This window comes from Lissotriton vulgaris, chromosome 11, assembly GCF_964263255.1.
Source record: "Lissotriton vulgaris chromosome 11, aLisVul1.2, whole genome shotgun sequence".
Lineage (NCBI taxonomy): Eukaryota > Metazoa > Chordata > Amphibia > Caudata > Salamandridae > Lissotriton > Lissotriton vulgaris.
In genome coordinates this window covers 47,673,710-47,688,540 of record NC_141699.1, presented here as the reverse complement: position 1 = coordinate 47,688,540, position 14,831 = coordinate 47,673,710, and the positions used below count along the sequence as shown (strand labels likewise).

Sequence of the window (14,831 nt, the reverse complement as noted above, 5' to 3'; positions counted from 1 at the left end):
CTTAATATGGAGATGATTCTTATGCCTTTATAAGGGTATGATTTGATATAACCACATAAGGGCATAAATCGGGAATGTTTTAATTAGGGTCCTAGAAACATTCACAACACCCACTCCACGTATAATGTCCATCATTACTAAATACTAAGCAATACTAAACTTATAACGATGCATGTGTTTTCCAGCCCACCCCAAAATACATAGTAAGCATTTGAAATGGTATGTCCACGAAAAATGAGTATAATACTGTACGTTTTTAGTAAGCAGTGGTGTCATTCAGATAATGCATATTTTGTACATTTAGAATGTTGACTGAATGAATCACGAAATTTACATTTATGAAATGGCTCTTAATACAGAAGAGAAGGTCGAGACCATTTCATCACATATTTATACAAGACTGTACATGTGCTAGAGGCTAAGTCAAAATATTGTCTCTAGAGATTTAAAAAATAGAAATCTTGTTCTCTAAGAATAGTTCTACTTTAAGCAGAGTATCATGTGCCAAAAAAAAAAAAGGTAAATATTTTGGGAACTGGAGAAAAATAATTTCGCTTTCGGGAAGAAAAATAGTTCCAATGTTTTTTAGCAGTTCTGTTTATCAAAACTGAAGGCCGAATTCAGAGTTCAGGGAACGCTGTGTGCTCGCTTTTTCAAAAGTTATTCTCGTTGCTAGGAGAGAACATTAACTCAGATAGGATGGTAAAAAATTCATCTACAACAGTAGGTGAAAGTTGGACCAGGTCAAAAAAGTAGAAATAGTGCATATGTGCGAAGCATTGCCATATTCGGTGTCTAGATCAGCAATGGTCACTGAAGTTTGTACCTGTGTGCCGCTTTCATCTCGTACCTCACCGCCAACTAATCGTAATGGTGAGGTCTCAACGAATACCGTCATCAGAATGGGTAGCCGCTGGGGACAACACGTTGCATGAGCCGTTACCGAACCAAGCAAAGTATCGACATCCATAGGTACTGCTGATGGGAGTGTGAGACAGACGTCTAACACGCATTCTTTTCCGCAAAGCAGGCTTCGTAGAACAGGTAAGATGCAATCTTGCAAGATTGGTCTGAATGAAAGAAACCAGGTAGCATTCAGATCTCTTAGCCGAGCCAAGCCGAGGACTTTAGTAATCCGATCTTGGTATCGCATTGCTAGGATAGTGTCTTTCATTGTAGCCTGAGTTTTGTCTGTGACTTGACTTGCCGTATTGGAGCAGAAGGAACAAAAATAAGATTCCTGCTACGAGTCCCAAGATGAGAGGCAGGCCGCCGAACACAGAATGTACGAAATTCAGGAAGATGCCCACTACTGCTTCAAAGGGTGCTAACAGTCCCGAAAAGATTGTCTTAAATACATGTGTGATGCCACTGGTATCTGACATGTTTAAGATTTGACTTATGGATGGAAGGATGAAAGGGTGGATGGATGAAGGATGGATGTATGGATGGATAAAAGGTTGCATGGATGAATGATGCATGGACGGATGTGTGAAAAGGTGGGGGGATGAATGATGAGTGGATGGATAGATGAAAGGGTGGGTGGATGGATGGATGGATGTATTGATGAAAGGGTGGATGGATGAAGGATGGCTGTATGGATGGAAGGATGAAAGGGTGGATGGATGATGGATGGATGTGTGAAAGTGTGGGTGGATGAATGATGGATGGATGGATGTGATGAGGTCTAACAGGCGCACTTATGGTTGTCAAAAGTTGATGATGAGGAGTATCAGTTTCTAGAAACTTTTGTCGGAAGGTGGTCCTAACGCCTAAAATGGTTTTACAAGGGGGTCTCAGCATCAAAAAGTTTGAAGACCTCTGCTCTAGGGTGAGCGTGGCACGAGCAGTCAAGGCTTATTTCAGAGGCGTTGTAAGTTAAGCATTTGCGATCACATACAGTAACCCAGTGCCAACATTACAAATGGACACCACACAGGTTTTATATAAATAATAAGTAGACTTTATATAGAGTTACCACAAGACCATAAACGACAACAATACAAACTATGATTACTTTAAGATGGTAGATTTAAGCTTAGTTCAGTTCAGTCCTTAGATGCGACACAATGCATCTATGTACCTTAGGTTGCGTTGCGCTTTCATGACAAGCAATGTCGCAGGGATGGGAAATGCGGCAAAGTTCAGATACAAAGAAATAAAAACATGAAGATCTTCCAGATGCGGCATGCTGCTCGGGGATGCGAGAAACTCTCGATTCGATGCGTGGACTACAGTGGCGACACCCTTACGATGAGACAGCAACAGCTCCAGCGGCGACCCTCTTCTCCACAATGCGTGAAGCTTCAGCTCGATGCGGCAACTACAGCGGCGACATCCAAGATGCGACGGCAGCAGCTCCGATGACGGCACGCTTCTCGGGGATGCGAGGTGCTCTTGGTTGATGCTGTGCAATGCGACAGTTCCAGCGGCAAAACCCTCCTGCTTTGGAGTTTCGGCAGCAGGCACAGCGATGGCGACGCGCACCGACCTCGTTGCGAGATTCTTCTCCTGATGTGGTGCAGTGCGACAGCTCCAGCGGCGACACCCTCCTTCTTTGGAGTTGCGACCGCAGCAGCAGCGAAGGGGACACGCATCCTCTTCCATGCGGCACGCTTCTCTCCGATGTGATGCAGTGCGACAGTTCCAGCGGTGACACCCTCCTTCTGGGTTGTGACGGCAGGCAGTGCGACACACTTTTTCTCGTTGAGTCACGCTTCAAGCTCCTTGCGACACGCAGTTCCGCAGAGGCTAAAAACAGCAGCAGGCACTTCGAAAAGAACTCTGGGAAGCTGGGATGTGAAGTCTGTTGTCCCCGAGACTTCAGCAGGTGGCAAGCTCTTTTCCAAACCCTTGGAGATCCTTCACAAGTTGAAAGCAAAGTATTTAAAGTTCCTTTTTCCTTCCTTTGTTAGTAAAGCAGCAGAAACATCAACCGCTTCCCAGGGGGTGAAGCCAGCATTGTGGAAGTCAGGCACATCCCTATTTAAGGTTCAGGTGCAACTCCTCTCTCCCATCTAGATGCACATCTCTCTATTCACTACTGGGTGACTCAGCCTGTCTCCTGGAATTCCCCAGCCCTGTCACTCACAAAACCAGACATAGGAATACACAAACTAGCAGAGGCAGGTTTGAATGGTTAGACAAGCAAATACCTACTTTCTAAAAGTGGTATTTGCAAACACAGAATATTAAAATACATTTTACTAAAAGATGTATTTTATTATTCTGAGTTCAGGCATACTAAACTCGAATTTCTACCATGTTATCCGAGACAGTTAGGATTATAAAATGTAATACCTCTAACAGATCATTCTGGCATATGGAGAACAGGTAGCCTTGCAATAGTGAAAAACGAAAATGGCTGTAATTCCGTATTAGGACATGCCACACACATCAGGGCTTGTCCTACCTTATACTTACAATATACCCTGCCCTTGGGCCTACCATAGGGGTGACTGATATGAAGAAATGGGAAGGTTTAGGGACTGGGAAGTTGGTGCACTTGCCCAGTCAGCATGACAGTACCAGACTGAAAGCAGGCTCTGCAATGGCAGACCTTAGAAACATTTTACAAGGCTGCTTCTGTGGGTGGCACAACCAGTGCTGTAAGCCTACCGGCAGCATTTGGATTTACATGCCCTGGGCACACTCAGTGCACTAGACTCTGGTCTGACAAGTAAACCAAATAGCCAAACATGGAACCACGGATTAATACATCAATTTACAGTAGGGAGCACTTGCACCGTGGCACTGAATAGCAGTGACACAGTGCCCAAAGCATACAACACCAGAAAAAATACATGAGGCAACAGCAAAGAATGGAAGGGAGACCCACACCGATGGTGCCAGGTCTAACAGAGAGCTTGTTGCAGATCCTGATGTGATTCACTTCTGCTGATCTTTGAGGTATGGGGTTCCCCATTCAAGCCTAAGAGACCTTCTAGCAGATATTTATCTTGATAAGCAATCCCTAGTTATTTGTTCAAAGAGACAACTAGAAATCTTTAATTATATAAAGTTACCAGTGTTCTTACTACAGTTAGTTACAACATGTGAATGTTTTGAAGGATCAGTGCACTGACAATAGAGATGCGATGAAGTGGCCATAGGTGAGGTTAAGGGCGGCTTCAGGGATTTTTATTCTATAATTATACTTGTTGGCAAGAACAGGAGTATCAACAATATTTTTACATAGCGAACATGTGGATTCATCTTGTACCTCCAGCAGTCTGTGCAATAAAATGGCCATCTGTAAGAAATTGGCTCTGTATATACTGCACCAAAGTAGGGTTCAGTGTGCACAGAGCCCACAGTCTCCAGGTAGGGAAGAGGCTGAAGTTATATATAACCTTACTCTCTAAAGTGTTAGCTTGGTCGAGCAGTAAGGCAGTATCTGTGGACTGTGTAAAGCATTTGTTGTACACACTCAGTCGGCACATGGTCTCACACACTCAAGAACTGAACTCTAGGACAATTGTTTTGAATATAAAAACATATTGCTGTTTATTTTAGAACCACAAGTAGGTATCATAAATACTTTCTCAGAATCAGATGTTGCAATTGAATATTTTCAAATAGCAGAAGACTTTAGAATGCAATAGATACAGTTGTTGCAATATGCAACATAAACCTAACACAATATTAACATTGAACTCAATTGGAAGTTTAAAGTAAATGCAATAAAATCACTTTACAAAAGTTTTTCTTACTCAGGGCGGGATCCTGGATTCAGCCCTAGTGCATTTCCTGTAAACAGTTGAAAGAAATCGGTTTTGTTACACAGGCGATTTTTGAGGAAAATTTGTAACTTTAAGTCAAGTTAACAGTAAGTTACAGTTATAATGACTTTTTAGGGTCAGTGCTGGGCACAAAGATCCAGCACTGGGATCTCTCCTGGTTACAGGTGAGTAATTTTGTTTTCGTTGTTCGGATGATTTTTAAAGAATATTTCAAAGTTTCAAAACTCGACATTTAGAAGAAATTTCAAGTGAAAACCAGCCAATGTTACCCTATGGAGAAAATGCAAGTTAACGACTTTTGGGTAAGTACTCGACTGGCAGAGTTAAGGTTCTGGGGTAAGACTCAAGGGTCTCCCAGGGTCAGGTAGGTACAGTTGTTACACCCTCAACGGCACAGGGATAGCCATGTGCAGAGTGAGTAGGCCCACTGTTAGCCTATGGCGGGTAAGGGGCCTTTGGTTGGTGGCTGCTAGCAGGCAGGCCACGCGGCTGTGAGAGCTGAGCTCCTGGTCACTTACACAGGGCAAATAGAATAGAACAGATGCTGCACTTCCAGTGGCACTCGGGTGGCTGGGTGCAGTGTCCTTTTGGGCAGTCGGACGCCCAATGTATTTCAATGGAAAAGCTGATAGTTGAACAAAGGCTGCAGGCTCAGGGACGTAGATTCTTCAGGTGCGACCACCACTTTGAGAGGTTAGTTGGGAAGCTGTGAGTTAGATAGGCACCCCGGAGGAGAGCACAGGGGGCCGCAGGGCACCGGGTGCAGGGGTGTCTTTTAGTGTTGGGAATTCTTACCCTCAGCTAGTCGCGGTTAGAGGGGTCCCTGGTTGAGCGCCTGCAGGCATTGTCAGGAGTGTCGAGAAGGGTCCTTGGGTGCTGGGTTCTGGATCACGGTCACTGGGGGGACGTCCTCGTGGTCTTTGTCCACTCAGGCAAACGCTGGGCTTGGCGGGTTCAGAGTGTGCTGGATTCACAGTTCCTGGCTGGCACCAGGGGCGTTGCTTGTTTGAGCATTACCACTGCTTGTGGGAGTCCAAGTCCTTAGATGAGCAAGGCAGTCAGGTCCCCGGGGTTTTTTAGGTTGCTGACCACAGGAGACAGATTTAGCAGCAGCAGGTTCGAGGATTGACAGGCCTGTAGGGGCTTGGGCCAAGTCAGTCGTCCTCTTGTTAGCAGCTGCGCAGCAGGTCTTCTTCTTCATGCTCTTCTTTCTTGTTTCAGAATCGGGATCTGAGGAAGGAAGGTTCAGGGAGCCCCTAAATACTTCATTTAGGGGTGTTACAGGCAGGGCAAGGGCAGGGACAAATGGGTCACTGTCCTGGCTGAGTACACCCCCTATCTTGCCACTCTCCAGTGGCAGGTGGGCAGGAGCCTATCTCTGATTGGGTAGGGCTCCCCATTCTCAAAATGGCGAGAGACAGGAGTTGTGCTTTACCTCACCAGCCCCACCTGAGGGGTGGGGTTGGCAGAGGCTGGCACACCCCCTTTCCTTCCATTGTTTTTCACGCCTGTCTTCCTGCCAGAGATGGGGTAAGAACCGGCGGGGGCCAGTTGCTGGGTACAACAAGTAGCCTGAAGAATCTCACAAAGGCGGCCTGCCTTTGAAGCTCCCCCTGCCCATCCTGGGGGAGGATAACTAGCACCTCATCCCAGGATGTGCATTGTTGCAGGGCCAGGAGAGTGGGGGCTCTCCACCCAGGGGTCCAGCAACATGTCTGCTGTGTGACAGCCTAGGCAGCCTCTCAGTCAGGACGCTGGTTGTGGGTTAGGTTCAGGGGGTAACTCTAAGTTTCCCTATGTCGTGCATTTTACAATAAATCTCACACTGACATCAGTGTGGATTTAATGTGCTGAGAAGTTTGATACCAAACTTCCCAGTCTTCAGTGTAACCATTATGGTGCTGTGGAGTTCGTAATGACAACCTCCAGGCACCATATACTTTTAATGTCCTCACTATACTTACAGTCCCCAGGAATGGTCCTGGGTACTGTAGAGGCACAGGGCTCATGCACTTGTACCTACACCACTGGCATAGTGCATCAAGGTGGAGGGGTGACTGAGGTATGCTAGGGCAGTGTGTTTGTGTGCATGACACACAGGGATGTGTGCCATGTCGACTCTTTGCATTGTTCTGCACCCATACACTCAGTCTGCAGAGGCAGTGTATGTGTGTCAGGGAACAGGGCCTCTAAAGGTGGCACTATAATTGCTGCAGCCCTTAGTGCCTTCTCAGGTCACAGTGCCCTGGGTACCTAAGGTACCATTTACCAGGGGCTGACATGTGGCCAGAGATGCCAATTAGGTGTAGGCTTTAGTACAGTTTTTAGGAAAGGAACACAGGCCCTGGGTACCTGATTGGCATGGACCCAGGGCACACCAAGGAAAAGAGCATCATTCATCCGGCAAAAAGTGTGTGGGGGGTTACTGCAACAAAAATCCACTTTCCTACACAAGCCCTCCCCCAGCCCCAAGGCCAGGAGACTCGGCCAATGCTGGGAGAGTCTTCCTAGTCTGTCAGGCAAGGAAGTGTTGGAGAAGTGGTTTGAAAGTTGCAGGGCCTACTCTGACTTATATCCTTCTGTCCAGGTCAGTCCCTTTGGGGTGCCGGCCTACCTTATCAAGTACCTAATTCCCAAAGCTCCTCTCCTTGCTCTTTAGTGTCTTCATCCCATCTTTTTATTTTGACTTCGGAGGTGCCTACCTCTGCAAATTCTAACTTAGATAGGGCAAAGCCCAGCTTACCTACAGAGATTACCCACAGTCTGAGCAACCCCACCATGACCAATAGGGTCAGAGGGCCTAGCTTGCTATTTGGCAAGGGTTTGGGCCACCATGCCAAGGATAGGGCTGCCATGAAGGCTAACACCCAGCAGAAGCTGCTGACAGCTGTCAGTGCCCACAGCTTAAGCTCCTGACTGGCAAGTAAAGGGACTATGTTATAGGTCTCTGTGGGTCCCGGCTGTCTGTCTGTTCTTTTAGGGTGTGGGGTCACTATACTTTGTAGTGAACACCCTTCCTCAACCCTGTGTTCTGCCAGTTGTGGAGCCACCAAGTCAGACTGGACAGTTGCCTGACTAGCCAGGTCTTTTTGTTGACTCGGGGGGCTTTACCAGGGCCACGTTTGGAGTTTTCCCTCGCTGGTATAGAATCTCCCTGTCCCTCTGAAACTGTGAATAACAGTTGCCCATCTTTCCTACCTTGTTTTGTCTTACTCTTTGGTGGCTTAGCTGCACTGACTGAAGGTTGAGCCCCCCAGGTTTCTTGAGTGAGGCCTGCATTGGGCCAGTGCCTCTCTTTGTCTCAGATCCACCTCTAAGTGGTCATTCCCCAGGAGGCAATCGAGGGGGAGGTCTTTACTGACTACCACCTTACTCCATCTAAGGGACCCATCTATTGCTAGGGGCACTACAGCCACAGGCCTAACAGTGACTCCCCCTGGGACAGCCCTTACTCTTCTTGTTTCCCTTGAGACATACTGGTGTGGGAGTACCAACATGTCATGCACCACAGTGTGACTGGCACAGGTATCTATCAGGGAAGTGGCTGGGATTCAATTCACCAGTAGGTGGGGGAAGTGTCTACTCCCCTCTAGGATCTCGAGCTTACCTCTTGGGCCCATTTTCCAGTTAAAAGCTAGGAGGACTTTCTCATCGGAGGACCCTTCCTCCAGAGCTACACTGGCAACTGCTGGGGCTACGCTAGTCACCCCTGGAGCTGTACTAGGGATCTTGTTTTTAGGACAGTTAGGGTCCTTGGTGTGGTGTCCTGACTTCTGAAAGTTATGACACCATATTCTGTTGGGATCTCAATTCTTACCTTGGTACCCTGGTTTGGCTTGTGAGGTGTCTTTGGGCCCACCCTCCTGGACAGGTTTTCGGGGGGCTACCTGGGACTCCTTACTTTTATCCTTAAGGGGTTCACTGTCTTTCTTCTGGGGAGGTTTTGTGACCTCTTTATTTTGGTCATCCCCAGTGGATGTCCTAGTTACACTTGTTTTGACCCAGTGGTCTGCCATTTTTCCCAATTCTTGAGGGGAAAGTGGACCTAGGTTTACTACATACTGATACAAATTTTTATCAATGCAGTTACTTAAAATGTGTTCCTTAATTAACAGGTTGTAAATTCCATTAAAGTCATGCATATTGTTTCCAATTAACCAGCCACCCAGTGCCTTTACTGAGTAGTCTACAAAATTAATCCAGGATTGGTTTTGGGTTTTGCGAGCCCCCTGAATCTAATTCTGTACTCCTCAGTGGTGAGTCCAAATCCCTCAATCTGAGTCTTCTTCATGAGATCATAGGACCCTGCATCTGGTCCAAAGAGGGTCAGAAGCCTGTCTCTGCAGTTACCAGAGAACAGTTCCCACAGGAGTGTCCCCCAGACCGTCTTTTTCACCCCCCTGGTGAGCAGCTGTTGTGCAGACAAGGGTAGGACATTGGTTTTTCATCTATTTTTCCTGTACCTTTTTTAAAAATTACAGACTGTTTTAAGTGATCTTTTGAAAACAGCTGGGGCTCAAGATGCAAGACCTGTTCACAAACCAGTGGGTGCTAATTAAACACAGACTCTATTGCAAACAGGGCTTCATTTTGTAAACCCTGTAATGTCCACTCAGGAAGGAGGCCTGTGAAGAACAGCAGATGGCCTTCCATACCTCAGGATTCCAAAGGGACAGTTTTAAAGCAGCCTGAGTGCCCTAAAGGGACATGGGCTGTTCAAAAGAGAAACACAAATAAATATATGTCTTCCAGGATGTGCCTGCACTGCTCCCTGTGCCTCTGTTTATTCTACACCACTTCCCATGAATCCTGGAACAGGCTGTCCCTTGTGGAACCAGTTATCTCACTTTGGGTGTCAGTAGCTGATTAATCTTTTACAATTACAGTTTCAAGCCACTGATCCATTTTATGACATTCACAAATAATGGAGAGAATCCCCTTTCAGCCCCTTACCTATTGCTATACAGAACACACTTCGAACATTAAATAAAGTCAGAAAAAAAGTCTGATTCACATAGTCATTTTAGTACATTTTCATATAGCTTTTTGTGGTAGCAAGGCCTGTGATCTGTGGCAGTTGCAAGCTTCACAAATGCAAAAAAGCTTTTGTATAAGAGGCCATAGCTAACAGACATATACAAAAGTTAAGCTTACATGTGACGTGTGACAAAGCTTCTGTTTGTTGCGTAACTTCTTTCATATTGTAGGGATGACTTTGTCAATGTTGTGTGGTGTCAGGTGGGCTGGCTGGGAGCAGACATTGCCACATTTGTAAGTCAATAGTGGTATTGAAATCCTACAACACAAACCGACTTTTCCAATCGAATAACAGTATTTAAGAAATATTTAAACCATTGTATTACCTGAGATGCAAATGTGCTTGAATTAAGTGCTATGGTCCCATGTGAAAAGAGCGCTGTCATATTGAGTTATTATGGCAGGTAATGTCAGGTGTGAAGCTGACACTGGGCTTGGTATCATTGTTAACCCCACTGGACCTTGTTAGCCTCATCTTGTCTGCTGAGACGCTTCCAGTGGCTGAACTCTGGGGCCATCAGACTCTTAGTGATGCTTCTGGCACAGAGTTCTTAAAGGATGAGGTGTTGGATCAAACAGTGAACTCCAGTGAATCTGCTTAGGATGGTGCAAAGGTAAACAGTGGGATTCTAGAGACGGCCCCCATAAATCTGCTCTTTCCTAAGCGAGGCTATGGGCCAAGGCGTCTCCTAAAGAATAACAAAACTCTGTAGACCTCTTGAGCTTGGATGATGTGTTAAAATTACCATGGGAATCTCATGATTAGAACATATTACCATGTATGGGTCCTAACAAAGAATGGGCAGATCCAACTAACTCCACTAAATTAAGGTGGCATTAATTAGGGTCAAAGTTAGGAGCAGCCAGTTCTTTTTTTTGCTGTTGCAATTGTTTATTTATTTGAATCGTTGCGCAAGAACGATGCCAATAATTCCGCTGAGTGATACAGGAAGTGGTTGGCAGCGATTGCACATTTGCTCCATGGGGTAGTTAGCTACACAAACCTATAGTAGCAGATGTATGCTTGGGTCAGGACCAGAAGGCATAAAAAAGAACAGAAGATAGATTAGGGATTGGGAATGTATTTTTCCAGTTAAGGTGTTGGGGAGAGGGTGAGAGGAGATTGGAGAGGGTAAGGCTCGCCGCAGAGGAGCATGGGGGCATCCTTGTGAAGCTTTTTGGTTAGCGTTGCCCCGGTTGACTGTTTGCCCCAGCCTGCAGCTACATTTCACCTGGCACCCGCAACCATGCCCCTCTGACCCCCTGGACCTGGATGGTGGAGGGGCGCAGGAAAAGCCCTTGCTGCCAGGAACGCTAATGCCTTGCGGAGAGGCATGACGCCACTGGACCATCAGAGTTGCAGCATGGTCTGTGGCTTTGGAGGCCTTGAATGCGACCCTTCCACCGTGCTCAGGTAGAATCCATGGAGCGGCTGCCACCATGGGCCAGGGCACAGTACCCTGCATGGGACCCTCCTGACTGCGGCGGGACAGATACCTGGGGGCCTTGGCTGTTGTGCCCCGGCTGTGGGACAGAAGCATGCCTTTCTTGTATCAAAGTTCTTTATTCAGGTTAATCTCATAAAGAAACCACAACAGAGGGCAGGGTACAGGATATACCAGCAAAGACCAGCAGAGTTGTGCCCAGCTTGGCACCTACGGCCTCCCAAACGGGTCGCCAGTGTGGCAATCATAGAGGAAGTGGACCAGGTCACAGAATACAGTGGCAGCAGTGAGAATGGGGCATCAATCCCTCTGCCTGCAATTCCGTTGTGGTCCAGTGCATTTGGAAGAGTTTCTCTCGTTTTAGAGCTCGACTAGTAAGTCTCTTGTCATGTACTGTCCACCAATCAGTAGGAACTGCACATTTGCGGGCGACATACTTAGGACGGTGCCAGAATGAATCCATGCACCCCCGCTGGATATGTTCTTCTTTGACCAGATAGTTCACTGTGCCACTGCTAGACCCCCCTAAACTGAACAGGGAGCAAACAGTATAGAAACCACTGAACATGACCACTCTGTTCCCTCGGGAACCGTGGTGACAGGCTACAAACTTCCCCTTGGTTGCTGGTGCTTTCTGTTGCTCAGAGAAATATACAAAGAATACACATAGGGGCGTTTTCAATATCTATTGAACTGGAGTGATTCTTTTATAGAATATATGGGCTGCGATGATTAATAGACAGAAGCGGATACAAGTTATGAGTGGCAACACAGACAATAATACAAAGAGCTGCACCATCTTATTGAGACAGGTTATAAATGTGTACATATATAAGATTATAACAATCAATAGTACTCCTACGATACCAACTCTTACCTACTTGTCTAAGGTGTGAATGTATGGTTTGCCAAGAAAACCCCCATCTGGATGATCTAACTCTTTTACCTGATGGGTAAGAGTGTATGACCGTGTCTTGGTCAGGAACAGGACACCCTTCAAGGAGATGTCAGTCAGCTGCTAGGCAAAAGCTACAGCATTCAGCGACCCTTCAAGATCAGTAGAAGTGTCTCCTGAATATTTTAGGAAACAAAAGGCTGCATATGGAAAATGGCATCCTTGCCTCGGGTTGGGATTGTAATCGGGCAACCATTGTTTGTGTTCTACAGATAGCTGTGCCGCCATATGAATGTTACAATTTAATCACATTTGTATTACGCACGTGAGAGGCCTTGCACCAAATGCCAGGGCTGTGAGATAGGATTTTCACAAAGTGTTCGGTGTCAGCAAGGTCGGTGTTTCTGTGAAACCAATCCAAGTGTCACAAATGCAAAATGTGTGTCAAACGTTAATGTGGAAAAGATGGCAACTTTAGGAACAAGCATTTGCAATGCAATAGGTCTCGCATTAATAAAGTTTGAGCTATTGATGTTGCATTATTTACCAATGCCAATAGCTCAAACTTTATTAATGCTAGACCTATTGCATTGCAAATGCATGTTTCTACCTGTTATAGCCTCAGGGGCCCACTTTTGTGTGAGTGAATGATCTACTGTACCCCTACCCTTCCTGAAACCATACTGTAGCAAGAGGTTATTTGACACTGCCCATTCTGCCAAACCTGTGTAACAATAGGCCACCATTAGTTTTGTGGTGGAATCAAGCAACAAACTTGGTCTATAGATTTTGGGGCTGGACTAGGCTCCCTTTTTGTCGATGGGGACAATTACCGATTGATTCCAAGATGCCAGAGTGCTAACCTTTACTGTGGCATTGTATGTATGTATGTAAATGTATAGGCATTTATATAGCTCACTACTTACCCGGAGGGTCCCAAGGTGCTTCGACCGCTGCGAAACCCTTCCTGGCTTCCCTGAGAGATGGTCCCTTAATGGGTATCTCCAGGGTGAGACCAGGCATCCCCGGCGGTCTGGTGGCGCCGTTAGTGAAGATGAGGCAAGCTAATGCCCAGAGTTGCCGAGTGTGATCGCTGATCAGAGTGGGCACCGAGGCGAGAGAATTATCGAGTCCGCTGACCCTGGTCCAGAAACCTGCAGCGCCGGGAATCGAACCCTGGTCCCGGGCCGTCCTCTGCTCTCGGGTCTGCCGCCTCTAACCAGTGAGCCACACTACTTCACATTAAGCACAACCACCAAGAGTTGAGCTCAGAGATGCTGGTATTCAATAAAAAGACATCCATCTGTGCCCCTTAAGGCTACTGCATTCCCCCAAAGCCCTCTTTACCTCCTTCAAGTATAAAACCAAGGAGGAATCACCTCCGCCAGGGCCGGGTTCATTTGCAGACCCAATGGGACCAGTGCTATGCTGATAAATCTGCGAAAAATGATCTAGCCTTAAACGATCTGGACTTAGATGTTTTAGAAAGTGCCCCTTCTTCTCTATTAGTTAAGGATTTAGTAGGAGCCCCTTGTTTGAAATTGCATTTGCTTTCACCAGGGGGACTACAAATGAGGGAGCCCTTGAGGATGCTTGTTGGGGGGGACAGAATTGGCTGGAGCAGATCTCTGGACAGGTGTATGGTGAATTGACATATTAATTGGTTGGTCTCATAATGCAGGCACTAAACCATCTTCCCATACTGCTACCATCTGGTCATCTAGCGTGTCAACTGTCTGACGAGGGGAGGGGCTAGAGGTCTCACTCAGGTTGATCTCCTTAATCAATTTCTTTTGCGTGGACGCTCTCTGCTCTTGTTAAAAAAGAATCAAGGGTTGTGACAATTCCACCAACTTACTTAGTGCTCACAACTACCCTGCCTTCGGTCCCCACGAAGCTTTCTCTTTACCATGATTCAGCTAAAATATACAATGAGGTTCAAAAGTGATGTGATTATAGCTCTATCCGTTCTACACCTCCTAACTAAAACTCACCATGCAGCAAGATGGCAAAACCAAGACAGGTGAACACAGCCCAGACTCCTCCAGTCGCTGACGGGCTCACCCCGGGCCCACCCCGGGCTCACACCGGGCTCACCCCGGGCTCACCCCGGGCCCACCCCGGGCTCACCCCGGGCTCACCCCGGGCCCTCCCCGGGCACGTCCAGGGCACACCCAGGGCCCGCCCTGAGCTGTGGGGCAATGCAGAATATTAAATGCACAGCTAATGCACTGCAGGTGAGCTAACAACAGGGGACTATGGGGCTTGTAGTTCCCCAGCAGTGGTGTTCATACCTGCAACATCTCTCTCCGAGCACTTGGATTGTGCCTGAAGTCCTTCTTTCCATCCCGGTCACCATGTTCTGAAAGCGGGACTCCTTAGCTCACTCCTGCTACTGGATAAGGTAGATTCGATGCAGGCACAGCCCCACATAAAACAAGCACAGTGATAAACTCACACTGCCTTCAACCTGAACTCCAGTCCTCTCTCAATCGTGGCCCATTATAAGGCTTTAGAGGCGACTCTGTTCTAAGCATGTACTATACATGAGTAATTTGTTACATTGAAAAAAATACAATAAAACATCTGGTTCAGCTAACACTTTTAGCAAATTCAAAATTATGTAAAATATGTCAAATATACACAGAAACTGAATCGCTGACATGGATTACCTCAACGTTTTTTTGGATTTATTATTCAGAAATCAGTTTG

At 46.7% G+C, this 14,831-nt stretch overlaps 1 pseudogene; it reads right to left on the bottom strand.

Annotated features, from left to right (window-relative positions):
- LOC147678934 (glutathione synthetase-like) overlaps positions 1-14,831 on the bottom strand; it is a 700,250-nt pseudogene that overhangs the window by 684,869 nt on the left and 550 nt on the right.